At 40.7% G+C, this 24114-nt stretch overlaps 1 pseudogene; it reads right to left on the bottom strand.

The window, feature by feature from the left end:
• Positions 1-4617: 4617 nt before the first annotated feature.
• LOC147420972 (isoleucine--tRNA ligase, cytoplasmic-like) lies at positions 4618-22523 on the bottom strand (annotated as a pseudogene).
• Positions 22524-24114: the final 1591 nt, after the last annotated feature.

The raw sequence follows: 24114 nt of genomic DNA, 5'->3' as shown, positions 1-24114 counted from the left end.
GAAGTGCTGCAAATTTCAGAGGATATAAATGCATTAAGTCGATTGGAGCATCTTGAAGAGTTAATGCAGCCCAAGCAGGAGCTATCAGTGAAGAAAGAACTTGTTCAAAATATGGTAAGCATAGATTTGTCACAAAAAGAAAGAGCAGAATACCTGATGATGTTGGATAAGTTTTCAAATCTTTTCATTTCATCATATCAAGAAATAAGGGGTTTTGTTGGGGACCCAATGAAGATTGAGTTGATAGAAGGAGCAAGGCCAGTGAGACATAAACTAAGAAGAATGGGTAAGGATCAAATGAATGCTTTAAAAGAAGAAGTGGATAAGATTTTGAATGCAGGGTTTATTGTTCCAGTAGATAATGCTGAGTGGGTCAGCTCTGTAGTGGTCACTCCCAACAAGGATGGGTGTTTGAGAGTTTGTGTTGATTATAAGCCATTGAATGCAGTGACCAAGAAGGATCCTTACCCGTTGCCTTTCATCGATTAACTCTTGGATACAGTAGTTGGTTTTGAAAGGTATAGCATCTGTGATGGTTATTCAAGATAATTTCAGCTTATCCTTGCTCTTGAAGATCAGAAGAAGACTACCTTTATCACTCCATGGTGTTGTTTTTACTTTTGTTGCCTTCCCTTTGGGTTGACAAACGGGCCTGGGGATTTTGAGAGAAAGGTAGATTGGGTTCCTACCCCGTTCCTTGGGAAGTTTGTCAAAGGTTTCATAGATGATTTTTGTGTGTACAGGTAACGCAAGGAGCATGTTCAAAAGCTGGAGATGACTTTTGCAAGGTATGATGAATGCGGGGTCAGTTAAACCCTAAAAAATGTCATTTGGCACAGCCAAGGGTGAAGCTTCTTGGGCATATGATCTCTGAAAATGGAATTGAAGCAGATCCAGGGAAGGTAGAATCTTTTCTAGAAAATCGAGGGAAGGTAGAAGCTTTGCTATTGCTGTCATCCCGAAAAGTTCATACCTTTGGCATCACAACTGCTGTATCCTTTACAGCAAGTGGTAAAAAATGATCCTTTGGAGTGGACACATGACTATGAGGATGTTTTTGACAAAGTTAAAGAAGTGTTGAGCACCTTACCTGGCATGCAAGCCCCTGATTGGGAGAAGGAGTTTTATTTAACCCATCAGTTGGAGAAGATGTTATTGGAACTGTGTTGTTGCAAAGAGGGAAAGAGTGTCTGTATATGAATCCTATTTAAATGCTAGCAGGGTGAAAACTCCTCATGAAAGAGAGTACTCAGAGGTTGAATTGGTGATTATTAGCATGGTCTATGCATGTAGACGGTTTAGACATTACTTGTTGCAAAAATTGTTCACCTTTCTCACCAGTTTTTCATTGCTTCCTCAATTGTTCAATAACTCAAATATATCAAAGGCAGTGATGAAATGGGTTATTGAGCTGCAAGAGTGACAATTCACTTTTCTAGTGGAAGAGAGTACTGGGGCTACTTGGCATACTTACTCACTTATAAAGAGACTCCTGTTTTGGTTAAAGAGGAGGTGGTCCAAAGGAAAAAAGTGAAAACCCCTGCTATATCAAATACTTCACTGCTATATTTTGATGGCTCTTATCGAAGAAGTCATGATGCTGCTTCTGGTGGGGTTGTTATTTATGATGCATAGGGAAATCCTCTAAGGACACAAGGGTTAAAAATCAATGCAAAGAGTAATAATGAAGCGGAGTATATGGCTCTTGAAGGTGGGTTACACATTTGTCTACAATTGGGAATCAAATGTTTGCAAATCAAGGTGATGCGCTCCTAGTGGTAAAGCAGGTGTTGGAAGTATGGAAGAATAAGAATCCTAGATTGAAGAATTTATGCTTCAAAGTGAAATCGCTACTCAAAACGTTTGAGGCATGGAGCTTGCAGCATGTTGAAAGGAATCAAAATGAAGAAGCGCATGAGGCCGCGCAAGCAATGATTACTTGTGTGTTTGTGTTGAAAGCGGATTCCCCTTTGTATCATGGAAGAGAGGTGGTGTCAAAAGAGGTGGATTTCTTATTGACCGGTCTCTTGCCTGAAGATTTTCCTTCATCTAAAAAGTATGCTTTTATGAGAAGAGCAAGGAAGTACAAAATGATTGGTGATATGCTTCACATGAAAGGAAGTGATCTGGTGTTGCGTCATGTGCCTTGGAAGGAGGAGATTGACCAAATTCTAGAAGAAAACCATGAAGGGTCTTGCGGAGGTCATTTTTCTATGAAGATTATGCTTCACAAGATCTTGCAAGAAGGCTATGTTTGGCCTAGTATTCAACGGGATGTCAATCACTAGTGTAAATCTTGCTTAGCTTGTCAAAAAATGGGAAAAAGGGTTCTTAAACCCGAGCTACGGAAGACAATCATGTCTAATGAAGTGTTTGAAAAATGAGGCCTCGATGCTATTGGGCCATTACCCACTACAAGTAAGAGGAATGTGTATATTTTGATAGCGGTGGATTATTTATCACATTGGGCAGAGGCCAAGGCTGTGAGGAGATGAGAAAATTTGTGTATGAGCACATATGCTGCAAGTTTGGGGTGCCATTGGAGTTACTATCTGACAGAGGGCCAGGGTTTAGAGGTGAAATGTTCGATTTCTTATGAAAAAAGCTTGGCATAGAGCATAAATACAACACCCCTTATTATCCGCAGTGCAATGGACTTAATGAGAGTTTTAATGGAGAATTGGTGAAGATTATGACAAAAATGACTTTAACGCATGCCAAAACTTGGGACTCAGAGTTGCCTTGTGCGTTATGGGCATATAGAACGGCAATAAAAACTAGCAGGGGATTCTCACCATATCACTTAGTTTATGGAGAAGCCTTGATGCCTATTGAAGTGGAAATCCTTGCACTCAAGGTTTTTTCATTGCAAGATGAAAAGCAACAAGATGCTTGGCAACAAAGGTTTTTGGATTTACAATGTCTGTAGCTAGACAGGCTTTTGGCCTTGGATTACTAGCAAGAAACATGTAAAAGGGTGAGAAAAGAGTTAATGAGTGCATGAAAGATAAGAGAATTGAGAAAAGAGATCTTGTTTTGTGATACAATAGTAAATTGGACCACACTTTCCAAAAGAAGTTTCAGATCAAGTGGGAGGGTCCTTTTACCGTTGTGAACAAGTTTGATAATGGGACATATCAGCAGGCTGATTTAGATGGTACACTACATAGCTACCTTGTTAATGGTTATAGACTAAAGAAGTATTTAGCATGGTTCATGACTATTGTGACAAATGAGATTCTATCAATGGAAACAAAGAGTGTGAATGCACCACAAAATGTGGATGAGGTTTCTGGGGACGAGCTGCAACAATTGTTCACTTTGGGAACCTCTGCTTGTCATGAATGATCAAGCAGGCTAGGGGGGGTTGACATGTTATGTCAGTCATTTTTTGGATGAGTACAAAGGCCATAAAGGATTCTAAAAGAACAGCTTGTTGACCACCCTCATGTATATATATGTACATAGTGCTTCCAGCTTTGAAAGTGTCCGTGTAAAAAACCCTGTGCAAAGGCTTGGTTTTGGTCAAGCTGCTGGTTGAGTTTTGGGTTGGTCAAGCTTTCAAAAAATAGTTTTTAATGAGCATTCCTAGAAGTGTACATTGTAGTGTGTTTTCATTTGCAATAGATGTTAAGAGAAAAAACCATGAAAAGCAACAAATATAATGAATACAAAATTAAAATAAACCAATTGTTTCAATGTAATGTCAAAAAACAAATAGCATTTGTCTTGTAAACTGATACAAATCTCAATCTCAAAACATATGATACTAGCCACCTACTTAGTAAGCTTCCCACATGGGATTTAAGGCACACATATGAAATGGATTGTTCTCTAAATAACAAATAATGCATACTCTCAAACCACCATAAGAACTTCTCATTAAATCAAAACACATCCATTAAAAGATTAATCTTTTTGAACAAAACAATTATATGTGATATGAATGCACGTCTATGCTTAAGCAAAATGCAACTTTTAAAAAAGCACCATCAGTATTTAATTTTGAGTTTGCACATAAAATATAAATCCTAAAAATTTCGCCAAAGTCTCTTTTGTACAGAGACCTCTTTCCAAAAAAAAATCAATACACCCTTTTCTTGGGGGGATGTTCGCAATATTAGCCTGTGCATAGTTTTTTTCATACTCATATGGTAAATTTACCACACTTTCATACTCAAACATTAATATGTGTAAGATATGATCAAATATATTTACCATTCTTTCTGTCTACGACAAATTGAAATTTAGACTCAACAATAGCCAAAGAGGAGCGCAAGTTTCTCAAGGGAGTGGCCGGCCAATTTCAAGCTGCAAATAATACTTAAAGGTCACAAGAAGCATGTTCTTTTTTTCCCCATCAAGTACAATCCATATTAGCTAAACAAGAGCTCAACTCAGATTGAACAAAATCTTTTAGACTCTTTAAGTCCTTTTTGAGCGCAGGTTGGCCTCAACAAGTTGGACACATTACTCTGACCTTACAGCATAGTCAACGTCAAGTATGGTATCCGTCATATAGAATGCCTTGGGGATCTAAATCATACTATATTCCAAAGTCTGATAACCGTATGCATCCCCCATGTAGTTTCCATAAGGAAAAGTGTAGTGATTGTCTCATCTAAGGGCTATGGAGTGCCTGGCGAGTAGCATACATGAGAAAACAAGGTAGGGGATGGGGCAAAAAGATCATACTTGAGAGCCTAGCATGACAACGTCCTTGTCCAGAAACAGTGTAAGATGACTAATGAGCTTGAAGCTTCCCGTTAGCCATCGTCCAGCAGGAACATAGAGTTGGGCACCCCCCTTATCCTCAAAAGAGTTGAGGTCAAAGATGGTATTTGTAAATGCATGAGTATTAATGGTAACTCCATCACCAACTGCACTGAATTCGGTGATGGTGACGCTATGAGGACCTACATTTCCGCCCAGCTCACTAATGCACACATCAGTAGTTATGTCACTACGAATTCTTGGAAAGCTTGTTGTGACCTCGGATATGTGCAAGCAGGCAAAGGAACTAGTGGTGGCCCCAAAGAGAAGTAAAATCTAGGCAAGGGAAACCCCACCAACACCCTACAGTGTAACATTATTTGCAACTCAAAGATTCATTAAAAGGTGTACACTATAAACCAATATTAGGCTCTTGGGAGGTGCGCCTCCTTTTCAGCGTAAGAAAACCATCCTAAAAACTTTTCAAGTTCAGCCATCTGAATTTTGAAGCTAATTGATTAATTTTATACACCTTCACAAGTTCAAAATGAATCACAACTGCGCACCACAGTACATCGTTGCAAAAGTAATAGGTGAAAGGCATTTCTCTAGGAACACAAACATTCAAGAAGACTAATGTATTTAAGGTATCTTTGGTTTAAGGAGATTACAAAGCATGTACATGTACAGAGTAAACTAAGGCCAAAAGCAATCACCTGCAGATATGAGATTGCTTTTGAACCTTGCTCAGAAGATGTATTCGTAAGAATATCCTCCATGGCTCGAACCATGATTCCGCGGTCGGCAGCATCTTCCTCCCCAAGCTTGCCAAGGGTGAATGTTTTACCTGTGCCTGTTTGACCATATGCCATGACAGTGCCATTATACCCCTCTAGCACACTCTGCAGGCAAAAAGAAGAGGGATGCCAAGTATATACAATCAAATAGAGTTTTAAACATAACATACAAAATATCTTGCAAAACAGGCCACTATCACAAGCCAAACCAACATCTAAGCAAATATCTTTAGACACGAAGAACAAGCACCCAAAGACTCTATTTCCTTGTCTATAACACTATCTATTGAAAAAAATGGGTTGAAAATGACAGGGGGAAATGGCTTTGCCACTACTTCATAGACTCGTTTTTGAGGCGCCGTAGGTATGGCCTTAGGGCGGGGAGTCGTTGGAGATGAATTGGAGTTCAAAGAAGGAGGCCTTTCTAGTCACACCATTCCTGTTCGTGCAGATCCTCTTGAAACGTTACCACTGGAAGAAAATGCCATTTACATCTTAGAGAGTGCAAAAATACTTCCACATCCCTACTAAACAAAAGAAACCTTATTGCTAGAGTGTGAAGAAACTCTCTCTCTCTCTCTCTCTCTCTCTCTCTCTCTCACCAATTAGCACCGAAGGCTCATGCTAAATCACATCATTGATGGAGACTCGAGAGCTAATTTACAAGAATAGATTAGTTGAAATAATGGAAAATACTCCAGTCTGGAGAGTGGATGTAAAATCTTGTACTTCTTGTTGTAGCCACTACCAACCACCCCGTGAGACCAATCACCCACCTTCCCCTGCATTCATGTCACTGAAGCCCAGAATGTATAATCCTTACCTTCTTTCTATTGCAACTGCTATCAACATTGATTCAACAAGCCAAGAAGACCGAATCACAAGGAATCCACATCATCTATTCATTGAGGTAGGCTGACGACAATTTTTCAAGAGGGGATAACACAGGAATAAAAAGCAAAGAAAAAATAAATGTACAAATAAGAGAAAGGGACGAATGAGGTTGCTACCCTCAAATACCAATGACCTAGTATTGACAAGTGTGTTGCAGAGGGTAATATACTGATACATAGCAACACTGAAGCTAGCTTTGTGCAAACAGTTGATGAGTACCTTGTGTGTCGTGCCTCAAAATGCAATAGAAAACTTGTCTTCAATCCAAACTTTTCCCGAGTGAGAAACAAGTCATCCGACCATTTCCAGTAACAACACGTAACAGACCTCATAGAGAAAGACCTTATCGATGCAAAATCCCCTCCAAGCCTACAGTATGTACTGCAGTTGTATCCCCAATACCATCTGAACCTTGCTTGACCTCGTCAGAGCAAGCCCCTTGCATACAGTGTACTAGATGTTTTATCAAGCCGAAACCTGAAAAGTAAACAGATTGATCAAGCACGGAGCACATCTATTTGTTGAGCATAATGTTCAATCACTTACAATAGTTGTCCAGACTCGCTTTCCATTACTCCGTAGCAATCTCTCACAAAAGCATCACAAGGCTTGCCAATTGTAAAACATAAAACCACATATGGCCCATAATTAAAGCTTCCTCCATACATCAAGAAAGGAAGAATCACAGAGAACTCGATGGGATAGCAAAAGCCTAAAACTCATTATAAGTCCTTGATCTCTACATGTAGGCTCTTGCAAACTAGCTATGAGCTACAGATTTATTTCAGTGATTATGAATCTTCATTTTTTAAACTATGTAAAACCAAGAAGGTCACAAATTTGATAAGATGTAAAATGCGTTGGCTTTGAAGCCAGTATGAAGCACATGTATTCTTCAATCAGCATAAAGCTGTGCCCGACAGGTTTGTTAGGTCCTACATCCACCTTAGCACTAGAAGCAAGCTGACCCCAAGCCGATCCACGTGGTGCAATCTACATTTCTTCTTTGCGATTACCACACAGACGATGCAAAGCATCCGCAGCCACATAGAAGGCTCCTAGCCTGCACGCTGTCCCCTAAGCCACTCTGCGGAGATGGAGAGGCGTGACCCATCGGTGGCAAAAGCGCCAAGTGTGAAGACAGCAGACCCCAATACTTGCGTAAACTGGTCTCTGTCAAGACTCAAGAGTGAAGCAGCACACGTAGACCACTCCAGAGTCCAAGCACCAGAAATTGCAAGGCGCACGAGGAGGCGTGAACTCATGATCATGAAGCAACAACATAATTTTAAGAGCTATAATATACAGATACCTGTAGAAATCGTGAGGAACTTGGGCCAGCCTCCCCGCTTCCCTTCCCACATCTCAGAAGAGTGCCGCTTGACTTCTTGTATCGCTGCTGCCTGGACAGAGAACCTCTGAACTCACGTAGGTCGGACACAGTGGACAATGACACCGCTGCCACGCAGCTCTAAGCTCGCATAGGTTGGAGACTCAGACCACAACATGTTGGCGACGCCGCTGATACACTCGACGATGGACAGTTTTGAGGTCAAGGCAGCGACAGCAAGTAGGACGACGGCAAGTGCGACTCCTCACTCCTCTGGATTCAGACTTCAAGCAATAACATCACCAGGCCTTGGGCACAAAGCTAACCGGCAACACAATAAATTTCCAGAGTAAGCAACATAGAGGAAAAAATGGTTATTGAATCAATTATGCCCGCATTCAAGTAGACACGATAGTCGTCTTCACCAAATGCTAGTGCACAGTGTACAACGCCCGTGCCACTGTCGTCTTTGACATATTCATCCGATAGTAATTTAAAGGCTATACTGGAAAGTTCCAAAAAATAGTCAAAAAGAGGCTGGTACCTGCAAAAAAACGGTGCCTTGTTAGTGCTATACAATATAAGGATCAATCACACCACTAACTTCAACTTAATGCAGTGTACCTTTTTCTAGCTAGTTCTGAACCACTCATTCGAGTCAAAATTTTATAGCTACCCAAATCAGCCTTCTTTTTGCCATACTTTTTATCAGAAGACTTGGGATTGTCACGGTTGACAGATCTGTCCATGACCTTAGAGACATCACCATTTGGCACCTCCACTTTGCCTTTTCAAACAGGTAGCTGAGATAGAAGACTCTCTGCAACAATGTAAATAGCCCTAGTCACCTTGCATTGAGCCTAGCAGGCAAAAAGACACAACTATAGATCTCATTATTTAGCGATTAGAAATAGGATTAGTATCAAAGTGTTATATTGCAGTACAAAGCACTTATGTACAGCTCACTATACTTCTCATTGTGCACTGCCAGCACAAAGAAACCTGGAAGAGCCGCAGAAGCACAATATAGGAAGCCCATAAAATCGTGAATGGAACAATGGATTTCAAAATGATAGCAATTATTGAGCACTTGCAGTTTGAACCAGCAAGTAGGAACTTCCAAGGCCACAAGGGATTGTGCATAAACAAGTGAATAACTGCTATAAAAAACATATATTTCATATGGACCAAATACATGGTGTGTGCTCATGAAGTGAATGACGAGAAAGTTGACGTCGGGCAAAGCTAAGCTCTAAGGCTTGCCAATGACTATAGGAACACATTATGCACATAAATACTTCAAAAAAAGTTTCTAAGAGTAAGGAAATCTCAACACAATGCCATCATCTTGACGAACTGACAATTCAAGAGAAACAATATAGACGGTATTTATAACGACCAATTATTTGCATGGCTGACCTTAACATAAGTAAAGTTCGGATTAACATACATGGCTAAATTGCTTGGTAGAGTCCATGGTTTCGTGGTCCAAGCTACCATTGCTGCTCCGTCTACATCATCCAGCAATGGAAAACTGATCATGATCGAAGGATCAGATACATCCTGAAAAGGCAGGGAGAAGCGGCCATTTATAGTGAAACAAGAGCAAGACCCTGAATTTGCAGCATTGAGTGCAAGGATCATACCTTGTAATTTAACCCCACCTCAAAGTTTGAAAGGGCTGCGTTACAACCTACGCTGTAAGGCATTACCTGCATCAAAACACATAGAAACGCTTACATTAAAATATAAAATTCACAAAGTTCCATGATACACAAAAAAAAGGATTTATTAAAATTTGGTAATAAAGGCCTAGACTTTTGATAAACTCGATCTTAAACTTCAGTTAAATATTATTGTTAATAACAATGCAAAAGACAGTTCTGCAGAATGGCCTTGAGTTGGTAACATAATACTTATTCTAAATTCACGCTGCAATATGACAAAAAACGAGGCAGAGATTGGTAAGGGAAAAGAAGGCATACAAAACTACCCCCTCACACTATTAAAAACAACCACAGATTATTTAAAACACTCTTCATTCTCCACTCGGTAAGGATTGCAGACATTAATAACTAAATGCATACCTTGAAGCCTCGGTACACAAGCCCTTTATCAAAGAGCTGTTTGAAAACCCAAACACTTTCCATAAACTGGGGATCTAAAGTTTTATAGTCATTCTCAAAGTCAATCTAACATCCCATACGTGTAACGACAGTCTCCCACTCTTTACTATATCTCATCACAATGGCTCTGCATTCTTCATTGTAGACATCAATTCCCATATTCAGCACATCCTTGATGCTCTTGCTATTAAGCTTTTGGTTGATTTCAAACTCAACTAGGAGTCCATGGCAGTCCCAGCCAAACCGGCGAGTCACATGGCAGCCATTTGCTGTTTGAAACCGTGTAACAATATCCTTTATTGTCCCAGCTAGTGAGGCGGTCTGGGGCGGGCAACAAGAAGAGTGGCCTCCAAGCACTCTTCTAGGCTCCCATGCTGCTCAATTGGGTTGGGGTTGGGAAAAAACAACAAACACACACACAAACCCGCAACCTAACCCTACACAAATTTGGGGCACCACCTAGTTTTAGATGCGAACTAGGACGCGTAGAGAGAGAGAGAGAGAGAGAGAGAGAGAGAGAGAGAGAGAGAGAGAGAGAGATAGTGCTCGGGCTGCTTTGAAACGTATCGGCAATGATCAAGCAAACACAACTATATATTTAAGAAAGAGAGAGAAAGGGGGAGGGGGTGCTTGTTGCATTAATACCTTCTTACAAATCTGTCATGACAAATCAAAGTGAGATTAGTATTTGTTCAACATAGCTTGCGTAAATTTCACCACAACACATCACAAGAAAAACCACCCCAAGCACTGTCTTAAAGCCAGGGGAGTCCTCTCCACCCTGTCGCCCTCTTACAGTATGTGGGATTTATGGCTAGATTGATGACAACACCAGAGACAAGCTATCAAGAACTTAACAAAAAACACCAAGACACTTATGCATCATTGTTGTCCATTACTTCACGTTGGAAGGGAGACAAAGTATCCAAGCTTACTTCAAATCCACCCTCCTTGATTCAGCGAATGTTGGGCTTACACTAGTAGGAGAAATGATAGATTTCCTACTCTCAATTGAATGATCACTCTCTCTCTTACAATGGCATAGAGTTCCCTTGCTAATCCCCTATTACAACACATCCACATGCATAAGACAATGAGCTTCCACTCAAGAGCTCCTTCTAGAGAGGTTGAGCTTCGCTTCTCAAGCTATAGCATAGTGCTCTTGCTTATGGCTCCCCCCTTTGTGCTAGCTACACCCTCCTTTTATAGCAATTTTGAAGGCTAGGGTTACTCCTCTAACCATGGTTGGGTTAGATTTTCAGCAATTTATCTAATTTCTTTTGCTTGGAATTATCAAGAAGTTGGTGGGGAAAGAGAGAGGAGAGAAATGGAGGTGATAGGACTTTTCATAGTGGGTTAGTGTTAGTAGAGTTAGTATTAATTTACAAATGGAATTGGATATTTACAATGGGAGTATCCATGTAGGATACAAATAAGGAAGAAAAACTCTTAAGAGGTAAGAAAAGGTGGATTTCTTACAAGGTTGATGCTCCAAGTGTCTTGAGTAGGGTCAATTTTGACGCTTGTTGACGGTCCACTAGCTTTGACGGTACATTTTTTCTCCACTCTTGACCTTCCTTGAGAGACAAGGTAATTGAAGCTGAGTAATCAACCACCATGATGCTGTCTTTTAAGAGAAGAGGCTGAATTTTGTGGTTTTTTTATAGATATGGGTAATTTGGAGGAGGAAAAATGAGACTAGGTGGTCAATTTTGGAATGGAATTGTGTGTGGGAGGTATGAGTTCACCATGGTTTCTCTTATTCTTCAAGGTTGAGGAGAAGGTGAGTAGGGTGCAGAGAGGAGTGGTGAGAGAGGTGGGGATGATGAGTGGAGAAGTGTGTGTGAAAGAGGAAAGTGATAAAGTGGAAGAGAGAGTGTGGCTGCATAGCATGGGAAAACTGGGGTCCACTAATAAAATCATAGCTCACAGCTCGTAGCTCAAAAAAATATGAAAAAATTTGAGGCAAAAGTTCAGCCCACGAGATACAACTTTTGTTTGTATCACCTTTTCAAATTCGGAGAGCAAGTGATCTTTAAAAATTCAGCAAAACCGACCATGTTTTTCCAGTGCACAAGGTCCTTGTGGGGTCCTTCTTTGGATGATTCTTTTGAATACCTCCAAGAGTGAGCCCTCCATAGTGCATGTATGCATGCCACCTACCCTTGACCTTATTTGGTAGGTCTATAATTTAAGATATTGTTGAGATTATGATATAAGTGAATAGTACAACTAAGAAAATCAAATATTGAGGGGTCTAAAAAATATGTACATGTCAAATATAAATAATATAAATGGAAAAAATATAAAGGGGTCAAAAGAAATCTCTCTCATTATGAGGCTACCATAAAAATATAAATATTTTTGGTGTTTTAATTTTTTAGAAAAAAAACAAAATAGATGTAGGAAGGGAAAAATCACAATAGTGAAAAAATATACACATAAATAAAACTAGTTTTTTTGGATTTTTGTTGGGATGGAGTTACACCAAAAATAAGAGAAGCTTGCATGAAAATATTTCTATATGGAATAAAGAGTATGAAAAATGGTAAGAAAAATTGTGGTAATGGTGAGGCAATGTACAGAGCATAAATAACACACACCTCGGTAGAAATATTTAAATAAATATCAAAATAATTATGAAAAAAATCTTTTATTTAGGCCCTATATACAAAGAAATATTTACATACGCATGGGCCATAATATACTTATTTTTTTATTATTATTATTATTTTTGGCTCAACTAGCCCAATGACTAGCTAATTGAGGGTTTTTTAAGAAGATATGGGAAAAGTCCTGTGACTCACGCACGCCTATGTACAGTGAAATGGTAGGGATAGCCACAGTGTTTGGGTGATTTTGGTAGGGTGAGGTAACTCACTGTGGCAATTACAAAGAGCCAAAAAATGGCTATCATTAGCCCTCCCCCTGGATGATGGTATATTCATGTATCATCATAGAGCATCTTTTCCAAAGAGAGTGCTTCAGAGTCCTTGACGAGATCTTTATTGTTTGGCCCCTCTGAATTTTGGCTAGAGTTACACTCAAGCTTCATGTAACAATACTTACATGAGACAGTGGCCTTTTGACAGATCTTTGGTAGATCGTTTGGTAGAAGGCGACTCAAATAGGGCTTCAAGCGATACCCGTTTACTTTCCTGGAGTGCTCTTTACCATTCAAGTCCATAAGCTCATAGTAACTTGAATTGAAAGCCTTCTTGACTATGTATGGCCCTTGCCATCTTGTTTCAAATTTGGCATCAAAACGATTATTGAGTCGATTGTCATACCTTAGCACAGGATCTCCTTCATTAATGCCTTTGTCCTTTAGTTTCTTGTCAAGCTTCTCCTTCGCCTGCGTAGCTTTCCTCTTCTAGCACTTGTATGCTGCTTCTCTTTTCCACTCAAGCTCAGCTAAGGTAAGAAGTTGATCCATCCATGCTTCTTTATCATCTTGTGCTGATTTGCCATGAAGTCGCATTGTTGGAATGTTTAGTTCAATTGGCTGTAAAGCCTCTTGACCATAGACCAAGTGAAATAGTGTGAACTCCGTGGCTTCCCTATATGTGGTTCGATATGTCCACAAGGCACCATCCAAGAAGTCATCCCATAATTTTGTCTTGTTTTGCACCATCTTTCTAATGGTTCCTACAATGACACCATTAGCCTTCTCCACCAAACCATTTGACTGTGGGTAGTATGGTGTGATATGATGATGTAGAATGTGAAGCTCTTCACAAACTTCTGTGAGCAAGCCCTTCCTAAACCCTGGACCATTATCAGAAACAATCTCCAAAGGTGTGCCAAATCTGCAACAAATGTAATTGTACACAAACTTGCTAACTGTCCTCTCATTCACTCTTGCCACACTTTGAGCTTCCACCCACCTAGTCATATAGTCTACAGCCACTAGAATGTAGAGTTTACCATTTTTTGTCCTAGGCAGAGGACCCATAGCATCAATGCCCCACTTTTCAAACGGTCCATTTGCAAGCACGATTTGCCTTGGACCATAAACCAATCTTCTATTCCCATTTACTTGACAATTGTGACAACTTTTACACCAATGTTGGACATCCACATGCAGACTTGGCCAAACATACCCCGCAAGCAAAATCTTCTTCACAGTTAATTCTTGGGCAAAATGACCACCACATGCTTCTTCATGCAAACCTTTTAGAATGGCTGGAATTTCCTCAATAGTTGGTACTCTTCTGCATACTTGATCCCTCCCTCTTTGATAGAGGGAGCCTTCTAGGAAGAGATATGCGCTTGCCTTCTTCATGAGTCTCCTCTTCTGAGCCTTCGTGAAGTCTTGTGGAAACTCGCCCTCCAAAATGTAGCTAATAATGGGAGTCAATGACTCCAATCCCTGGTATCTCGGTTGCTTGACATTTGCTGCCACCATGATGACCTGCACTTCTTTCTCAACACATGTAACTACTTGGTGTGCAAGTAAATCGGCATCTTCATTCTGTTTCCTAGGAATATGATATAGTTGCACTTCTTCAAATTGATTAAACAATCTACGAATGGCATGAACTTTTGTCCGTAAGCTTTCATTCTTGCATGCCCAAATGCCTAAAATCTGTTTAACAGTGAGAAGTGCATCCCCTTTTACCATGAGACGTTGTATACCATGGCCAATGCATATTTTTAAACCATGAAGTAGTGTGTCATATTCTGCTTCATTGTTGCTAGCTGAACTTGGTAGATTGAACTTCTCTTTCATGACCACCTCTCCACTTGGGTTGAGCAACACTAGCCCTCCCCCTGCTTTTCCTGTGGCTCGACGAAAAGCTCCATCAAAGAACAAGGTAAAAGCATTAGGAATACTTTTTGGTGGTGGCAATGGTAGGGTCTTTACTTCAGGCACCTTAATCTCCTTTTCATGCACCCTATAAGTGAGAATCCCTACCAATTGTGCATGCACACTATCTTCTACCTTGAAAGAGTATTGAAACTCTTGCAACTCCATAATACACTTTGAGATCCTAGTACTAAGATTCATTTGAGATGACACCCAAGGGAACAAATTCTCTGCGATGAGGATTACAAAAGGTTTTGGGAGCAAGTAGGATCTAAACTTTCTCACCGCAAACATGAGAGAAAGCATCATGAGTTCTGCTTCTGTGTAGTCTCTCTCCAAAGCATTCATGACCCTACTAGCAAAGTAGATGGGTCGCATCCTTGTACTGTGGGGATCTTGTTGTAGCAACACGGCACCAATTGTTTCCCTTCCAACACTAGAGCTAACAAAGAATGTGTACTCCCAACAAGGAGGCATGAGTGTTGGTAGCTCTGACAAAATGACTTTAATGTTACAAAAATACTCTTCAAGCTCATCAGACCATGCAAATTCTACTTGTTGTGTCAACTTTTGCAAAGGATGAAGCAATTGTGAGGCTAAGTGAATGAAGCGTGACATATACTTCACCTTCTGAATGAAAGAGATGACCTCCTTAAGACTCTTCGGTGATGGGAGCTCAATAAGAGCCTTTGCCTTTGAAGGATCCACCTCAATGCCTTTATAGGAAACCTTGTGACCGAGCAAGATCACTTCATCCTCACCTATGTGGCACTTGTCGGGGTTGAGTTGCCCTCCCATGTCATAGAGCTTCTTTAAACCTTCTTCTACCCTTTGTAGATGCAATGATTTTGAGCTATAAATGCAGAAATCATCAATGAACACCCTAATTGACTTTCCAAAGAATTCTTGAAACACCATGTTCATGAAACGTTGGAATGTTGCAGGAGCATTTGTCAGACCAAATGGCATGACTCTAAAAGCATAACAACCCCAAGGAGTGATAAATGTTGTTTTCAATTGATCTTCCAATGCGATACCTATTTGAAAGTAGCCTGAGTAGCCATCACACACAGTGTACTTCTCATGACCAGCTACCTCATTTAGTATCTCATCCTGAAATGGGAGGGGAAATTGATCTCTTTTTGTTGCCTCATTGAGTGGATGGTAATCCACACACACCCTCCAATTGCCATTTTTCTTAGGAGTGACAACAATAGGAGAGACCCACTCTGAATTCTCCACTGGATAAATGAAACCTGCTGCTAGAAGCTTTCTTACCTCCTTGAGTAGAGCCTGTTCCTTTATAACTCCTAGCCTTCGTAGCTTCTGAGCTTTAGGTGTGGCCTCAGGCTTTAACTCAATCTTGTGTTGAATAAAATCTACCCCATGCACGTCGGTGTAGTCTTTAGCAAAAAGCATAGGAAACTTCCTTAGCACACATTTGAACTCCTCTCTTTCATCCTTTGTAAGTATTGTTGATAGCATACCTTCCAGCATCCCTTCATCTTGAACACCTTCGTTCTCTTGAGGACCTACCTCCTCCAAGCCTTGACAAGAGGTCTCTTGGTTGCTTGGCTTAAACCTTACCCCCATGACTTCGATGGAAGACTCCTCTTCAGTAATGCTGCCGCTACTTTCTTCTTCTGAAGTGCTATCGGTCCAACCTTCTTCCGTCTCACTTTGAGATGATTCTTCATGGAGCTCCTCTTGGCATTGCTCCTTCATGTCAAAGACAACCTTCTGATGATTGTCATTCCTGCAAATTAATTTCCCACTCTCCCAATCCTTCAAAGCTCGCATTTTCATTAGCCATGGTCTTCCTAGGATAAATGGATAACCACTTCCCTTGGTCGACATAACATAAAAATCCACCGCTTTCTTAATGCCAAAGGCCTCTACAAAGACATTTTTACAAATGCCTACACACCTAGCCTTGCTATTGTTTGCCATCTTGACTTTGATTTCAGGTGTCTCCTGGATGTGCATGCCTAGTCTTTGCATGAGTCCCTCTGTCATGATGCAAATTTGTGCACCCCCATCCACTAGACCTTTCCTAACCAATCTTCCTTTGATGTAACAGTATAGCACCGGTGTAATGTCCTCATTCATTTCAGCTTGTGCAATTTTTACAACAGGAAAACTCTCTTTTACCTTTCTCCTAGTGCTAACTACCTTTGTTAAATCCCTCCTAACTTGTGGGCATAATGCAAGAATTTGAGGCCATGAAATATTAGGACCCTTACCTCTCATGTCTTCTAACAAGTCGTACGGAGCCATACCATGTCCAAGAGGGAAGTCTTGGAGGTTGATACAATGTCGAGTCCTCTTGGTTTCCTTGGTTTCCTTTGCCTTCTTGCCTTGTCCATGGTCACTTTGTGATGTGACTCCTTCTTTCCCTTTACCTTTTCCTCGGCCACGCTTAATGCCATTGGCTTCCATGTCAACCTCATTTGAATTTGTCACCTCTACCACATGCACATTTGGATCTGGCAAAGGTGGAACTCCTTCTACCCCTTGTGGAGGTGGTCTTGGTCCATTTGGCCTTTGTAGAAGCCTTGGTTGTTGACCAACTCCTTCTCCTGCATTCATCACTGGGTAATTCAAGTTAGGTCTCCCTGGCTCTCCACGGGGCCAAGGACAATTATACATCCCATGTCTAGACTCTCCGCAATTCCAACATTGCAAGACTCTCCTAGGTCGTGGATCTCGCTCTTCAGACTTCTTTGCTTGTCCCTTTGGACCTACAGCTTGTGCAAGGTGAATTGACAGGCTGCTTAAAGATTCATTTAACTTCTCAATCACTTCAGCCATCACCTCAGGAAGCTCCATAGATGTTGATGCTTGTGACTTACCTTTGGGTCTAAGACCTTCTATTGGAACCTCTCCCCTTAAGCACTTGAGTTTCCTATACTTCTCAGCAGCCCTAGTTTCAGCTGCATCAAAAGTAGTAGGTGCACCCGCCTCAATTTTTACCTTAAGGTCATGAAAGAGTCCGGCTATGAACCTCTCCTTCTTTAAAAATTGTGCACCATCACCAGGGTTAGCAACATTTCGTATCCATAGAGCCCAAAGACGTAGAAACTCTTGCTTGTACAAGTAGTAGTCATCTAAGTCTTTTTGCTTATGAGAAACAATGTCTTGCCATAGTTTTTGAGTGTTTTGGGGATCAAAGAAGTATCTCTTAAAACGATTCAAAACTTCTGTGTAATTCCCCTTAACTTCCTCAGGCAAAGAGTCAAACCAAGTACTAGCATCTTTCCTAAGGACCACCTCAAACATTTCTACACGTTCTTGATCGGTTACTATCCTCTTGATACGGCAAGACATCTTGAAATTTGCTAAAAATAATTCTACATCCTCTCCAGGCTCTCCAAAGAAAAGAGGATATCCAGACATTTGGCGTTGGCTCTCCATTATTATGAAAGATTACAACACGAGTTACAATAAGGGATACAATAGAGATTTAGAACCACTCGCCTGCAAATGAAGAAGTAAGAAAATACCACTCTAGGTTTTCTTCTTCAGCTATCCAAGCTTCAATGAGGTCTTGATTTGTTTGATCAAAACAAAAAGGTAGACTGTTGATGAGCTCTAAGAAGGGTTGAAATTCTTCAAAGCTAAGGCGATAAACAGAAATCTCTAAAACTTCATTTTCTGGATCCAAAAGAGCAACCACGTCCCAAGTGATAAATTGCACTTGTTCTACAATTCCCAACGCACAAGCGGTTTGTATAAAAACTAGATCTTCATGCTCGTCAAAGGCCGTGAGAAAGTAGCAATTGACTAGGAGCTCCTTTCCTTCGAGTTCCACACAGTCGGAGTGAGGCAACCTTCTCACAATTTCATAAAGAACATCCTCATCAAGTCCAATCACTTTTGCAAGATTTAAAGACTCCACTTGTGCTACAAAATTCCTGGACAAAAACTCCTTAGGATTATGGTTAAATCATTCAAAAGCATAAAGAGATTTACAATGTCTCTATGAACAAAGTGTCATAGAAAGTAGAGAAGGATGAGAATTTATACAAATTTGCAATCTTCTCTATGCTCTCTTTATTAAGACAAGCTCTGAATAGCTCCCTATCTCCTTTGTTGAAAGCGAAAGGAAGACTATTAATAAGACGCAAATGAGGGAAAAATTCACCAAATGTGAGTCTATGAAGCATGAACTCTGGCCGCAAGTTTTCTGAAGAGTCTTCCTCAATGGTGAAATGCACTCGCCAAACGCCAAATTTCACTCTATTTACCAATCTTAGGGCACACACTAGTTGGATGAATGCGCGGTCTTCCTTAGTGCCCAACAACAAGAGGAAAATGGAATCCACGCGTAGGACCTTCCGTCTTAACTTCACCACCCTCTTGTTATGAGGGAGACGCCTTACTACTTGCTTCTGCAACTCAATTGGTAATAGAGCTAGATCTCTAAGGATTGAACTTTCACTGCACACACATTCCCAGTTGGAACAAATGATTGTTTTTTTGTTTCAACTTGGACAAAGAAAAAACAAGCATACACACTATTTTGCCGGGCTGCACTTCATTTTAAAATAAAATGAACACATGTACATCAAAAGAAGTGTGGTAGTTGATGAGAGGTAGAATGACAGGGTTTGTTGATGCAAGAATTTCTCCAACTCTTTGGGCACCAAACATGAACACCATTCGTTGTTGAAAATGGATCTTTCTACTAATTGCAATGTTTATTCTAATGTGTGGAGTGAAATGGAAGGCGAAAACCTCTATTCCTGGGCCATTATCCATGGTCTATGCATGACCTAATGCTTAAAACAAAACAAAAATATAGACGTCCAAACTAAGGTCGTACCTAATGAGAGGCAAAATAAAAGGATTTACTGAAGCGTTTATCTCGGCCAACCTAAGAGGACCTAAAATTCTACGAATGACATGTTGAAATTGCAACTTAGAACTAACAATTATGTGTACCTTTTGCCTTGCAATGGGAATGAAGGGATCATACAAATTTTCGTGATTCATGCAAACTACTTGACTATGCTAAAGGTTGATTTTGCAACAAAATACACAAGCCTTCCTCAGTGGGGGCACCAATTTGAGGCGGTCTGGGGCGGGCAACAAGAAGAGTGGCCTCCAAGCACTCTTCTAGGCTCCCATGCTGCTCAATTGGGTTGGGGTTGGGAAAAAACAACAAACACACACACAAACCCGCAACCTAACCCTACACAAATTTGGGGCACCACCTAGTTTTGGATGCGAACTAGGATGCGTAGAGAGAGAGAGAGAGAGAGAGAGAGAGAGAGAGAGAGAGAGAGAGAGAGAGAGAGAGAGCTGCTTTGAAACGTATCGGCAATGATCAAGCAAACACAACTATATATTTAAGAAAGAGAGAGAAAGGGGGAGGGGGTGCTTGTTGCATTAATACCTTCTTACAAATCTGTCATGACAAATCAAAGTGAGATTAGTATTTGCTCAACATAGCTTGCGTAAATTTCACCACAACACATCACAAGAAAAACCACCCCAATCACTGTCTTAAGGCCAGGGGAGTCCTCTCCACCCTGTCGCCCTCTTACAGTATGTGGGATTTATGGCTAGATTGATGACAACACCAGAGACAAGCTATCAAGAACTTAACAAAAAACAGCAAGACACTTACGCATCATTGTTCTCCATTACTTCACGTTGCAAGGAAGACAAAGTATCCAAGCTTAGTCCAAATCCACCCTCCTTGATTCAGCGAATGTTGGGCTTACACTAGTGGGAGAAATGATAGATTTCCTACTCTCAATTGAATGATCACTCTCTCTCTTACAATGGCATAGAGTTCCCTTGCTAATCCCCTATTACAACACATGCACATGCATAAGACAATGAGCTTCCACTCAAGAGCTCCTTCTAGAGAGGTTGAGCTTCGCTTCTCAAGCTATAGCATAGTGCTCTTGCTTATGGCTCCCCCCTTTATGCTAGCTACACCCTCCTTTTATAGCAATTTTGAAGGCTAGGGTTATTCCTCTAACCATGGTTGGGTTAGATTTTCAGCAATTTATCTAATTTCTTTTGCTTGGAATTATCAAGAAGTTGGTGGGGAAAGAGAGAGGAGAGAAATGGAGGTGATAGGACTTTTCATAGTGGGTTAGTGTTAGTAGAGTTAGTATTAATTTACAAATGGAATTGGATATTTACAATGGGAGTATCCATGTAGGATACAAATAAAGAAGAAAAACTCTTAAGAGGTAAGAAAAGGTGGATTTCTTACAAGGTTGATGCTCCAAGTGTCTTGAGTAGGGCCAATTTTGACGCTTGTTGACGGTCCACTAGCTTTGACGGTACATTTTTTCTCCACTCTTGACCTTCCTTGAGAGACAAGGTAATTGAAGCTGAGTAATCAACCACCATGATGCTGTCTTTTAAGAGAAGAGGTTGAATTTTGTGGTTTTTTTATAGATATGGGTAATTTGGAGGAGGAAAAATGAGACTAGGTGGTCAATTTTGGAATGGATTTGTGTGTGGGAGGTATGAGTTCACCATGGTTTCTCTTATTCTTCAAGGTTGAGGAGAAGGTGAGTAGGGTGCAGAGAGGAGTGGTGAGAGAGGTGGGGATGATGAGTGGAGAAGTGTGTGTGAAAGAGGAAAGTGATAAAGTGGAAGAGAGAGTGTGGCTACATAGCATGGGAAAACTGTGGTCCACTAATAAAATCATAGCTCACAGCTCGTAGCTCAAAAAAATATGAAAACATTTGAGGCAAAAGTTCATCCCACGAGCTACAACTTTTGTTTGTATCACCTTTTCAAATTCGGAGAGCAAGTGAATTTTAAAAATTCAGCAAAGCCGACCGTTGTTTTCCACTGCACAAGGTCCTTGTGGGGTCCTTCTTTGGATGATTCTTTTGAATACCTCCAAGAGTGAGCCCTCCATAGTGCATGTATGCATGCCACCTACCCTTGACCTTATTTGGTAGGTCTATAATTGAAGATATTGTTGAGATTATGATATAAGTGAATAGTACAACTAAGAAAATCAAATATTGAGGGGTCTAAAAAATATGTACATGTCAAATATAAATAATATAAGTGGAAAAAATATAAAGGGGTCAAAAGAAATCTCTCTCATTATGAGGCTACCATAAAAATATAAATATTTTTGGTGTTTTAATTTTTTAGAAAAAAAACAAAATAGATGTAGGAAGGGAAAAATCACAATAGTGAAAAAATATACACATAAATAAAACTAGTTTTTTTGGATTTTTGTTGGGATGGAGTTACACCAAAAATAAGAGAAGCTTGCATGAAAATATTTCTATATGGAATAAAGAGTATGAAAAATGGTAAGAAAAATTGTGGTAATGGTGAGGCAATGTACAAAGCATAAATAACACACACCTCGGTAGAAATATTTAAATAAATATCAAAATAATTATGAAAAAAATCTTTTATTTAGGCCCTATATACAAAGAAATATTTACATACGCATGGGCCATAATATATATATTTTTTAATTTTTTTTAATTTTTTTGGCTCAACTAGACCAATGACTAGCTAATTGAGGGTTTTTTAAGAAGATATGGGAAAAGTCCCGTGACTCACGCACGCCTATGTACAGTGAAATGGTAGGGATAGCCACAGTGTTTGGGTGATTTTGGTAGGGTGAGGTAACTCACTGTGGCAATTACAAAGAGCCAAAAAACGGCTATCACTAGAATGTGTCCATAATGTGGGAGACCTGTTGCAAAGGGCGGTCCATCATAAAAGATGTACTCGGGCTTGCCCTCAGACAGCTCCAGCTGTCTTTTGAATGCATCCAACTTCTTCCAAAGGGCTAGGACCTTCTCCTCCTGTAGCGGAAAGTTGAAGTCCTTGCCCTCACACACATCCTCCATGGAGATGCTGCTACTTGCAGCACAAAGTTTTTTGTTGTGTGTGTATGCGTGCGTGCACGCGCGTGCGTGTGTGTGTGTGAGAGAGAGAGAGAGGCTCAAAGAGCGAAACTATGCTTGCACAAGAGTAGGGGTCCGGCGATGGAGAAACACCGACAGTGCGTCAGTCTACGTAGGGCGGGGAGAGGAGAACTTGCACCCCTCCCACAAATGGAGAACCTTGGGAAATGGTTTTAGAGCCGAGTCACACACACTGTGAGTAGGGGCAGTGGGGGGAAGAGAGGGATTCAGGTCGCACCCAACGGTAGAATATCATAGGTCAAAATTGATAGAAAATATTGGGCCATTTTGATTGGGTGAGATGGTTTGAGAAACAAGGAGAAGCGAGAGTCTGCAGAAATATAGCGTATCCCCTCCCTTTCTCGTAGCTCTAACAGAATTGTAGCAGGGCTTCTACAACCGAGGCAGAGAAAGCGGCTTTACTAAGCTTGGGTAATTGCTTCATCCCACTCCCCCCATTCGCACAGGGTGTGGCTCAGCTCTTACTTTCAGTGTCACCCACGCAAAAAAGGGTACTACTCAAAGTTACATCTACTAGCTCTTGCTCTCTCTTACCACCGATACATGTGTATGTGTGTGTGATGGTTGTGACAATTGCCGACATGCGTCTTTGCAGATAACTTTTTGGATATTTGCCATGTTCCCTTATGCATACGGTACGATCATGAAATAATGGGGGGCTACCCCTATTGCATACGCTTATGTCTAACCTCTAAAACCCCCCCTCTTGTACACTCAAGTGTTACCATACGGAAATCCATAGTGAATCCCCCGGGGGGTCACCCGCTACGCCTCCGAGAAAATGGCTCAGTTTGGGGGCAAAACAGAAATTTCAGGTTTGGACATGGGAAAGTTTGGGAAGTTGGGGAGAGCATGCCATATGGCATTGGACTAAACCCACATGTGGGGGGTTGAGGGCAAAGTGGAGAGTATATACACTAAAGGAGGACTAGTCTATGGTGTACCAAATGGTGAAGGAATGCACTCAAGGCCTTGCAAGGAGGGCTCGTGGGAATTTTGGGGAGCTAGGGGCGCCATGTTGAGTTTCCACTAGCCTGGCCAGGTGCCTGGACTTAAATTTTGGTCCCTTGGACACTTTCCCCACCTCCCCCTTGGTCAAAATCACCGACATGGAGCTTTCCTTTCCCAAAAAAGGCCAAAAATAGCCCAATTAAAAGGGGAAATGAAAGAGAAAGATGACGGCTGAGAAAAGGAAGAAGACTCCACTTCAAAAAACCCTTGGGGGATCAAGGGAAAAACCCACAGCTCTATATACACCCACCGTTATATTATAAAAATCATTGAATATACAAATGTTTACGAGGAGCTACATCACTCCTTTTACAATGAATGTTTTATGAGGAGTTACATTACTCCTATCAAATACAATAATGAATACAAAGGTTCAATAAAGAGGTGTACGTAAAAGCTATCGATTAGCTTGTAATCAAAAGTGTCTCCGTGAATCTGCTGTGTAGCTTGTCATCAATATCGCATCACCAAACATGTCTTCATGTTGTCATCAATATGGCAT

Source organism: Adiantum capillus-veneris, chromosome 28 (genome assembly GCF_014529385.1).
Source record: "Adiantum capillus-veneris isolate H3 chromosome 28, ASM1452938v2, whole genome shotgun sequence".
In the NCBI taxonomy this organism is placed as follows: domain Eukaryota; kingdom Viridiplantae; phylum Streptophyta; class Polypodiopsida; order Polypodiales; family Pteridaceae; genus Adiantum; species Adiantum capillus-veneris.
This window is presented reverse-complemented; position numbering and strand designations above follow the sequence as displayed.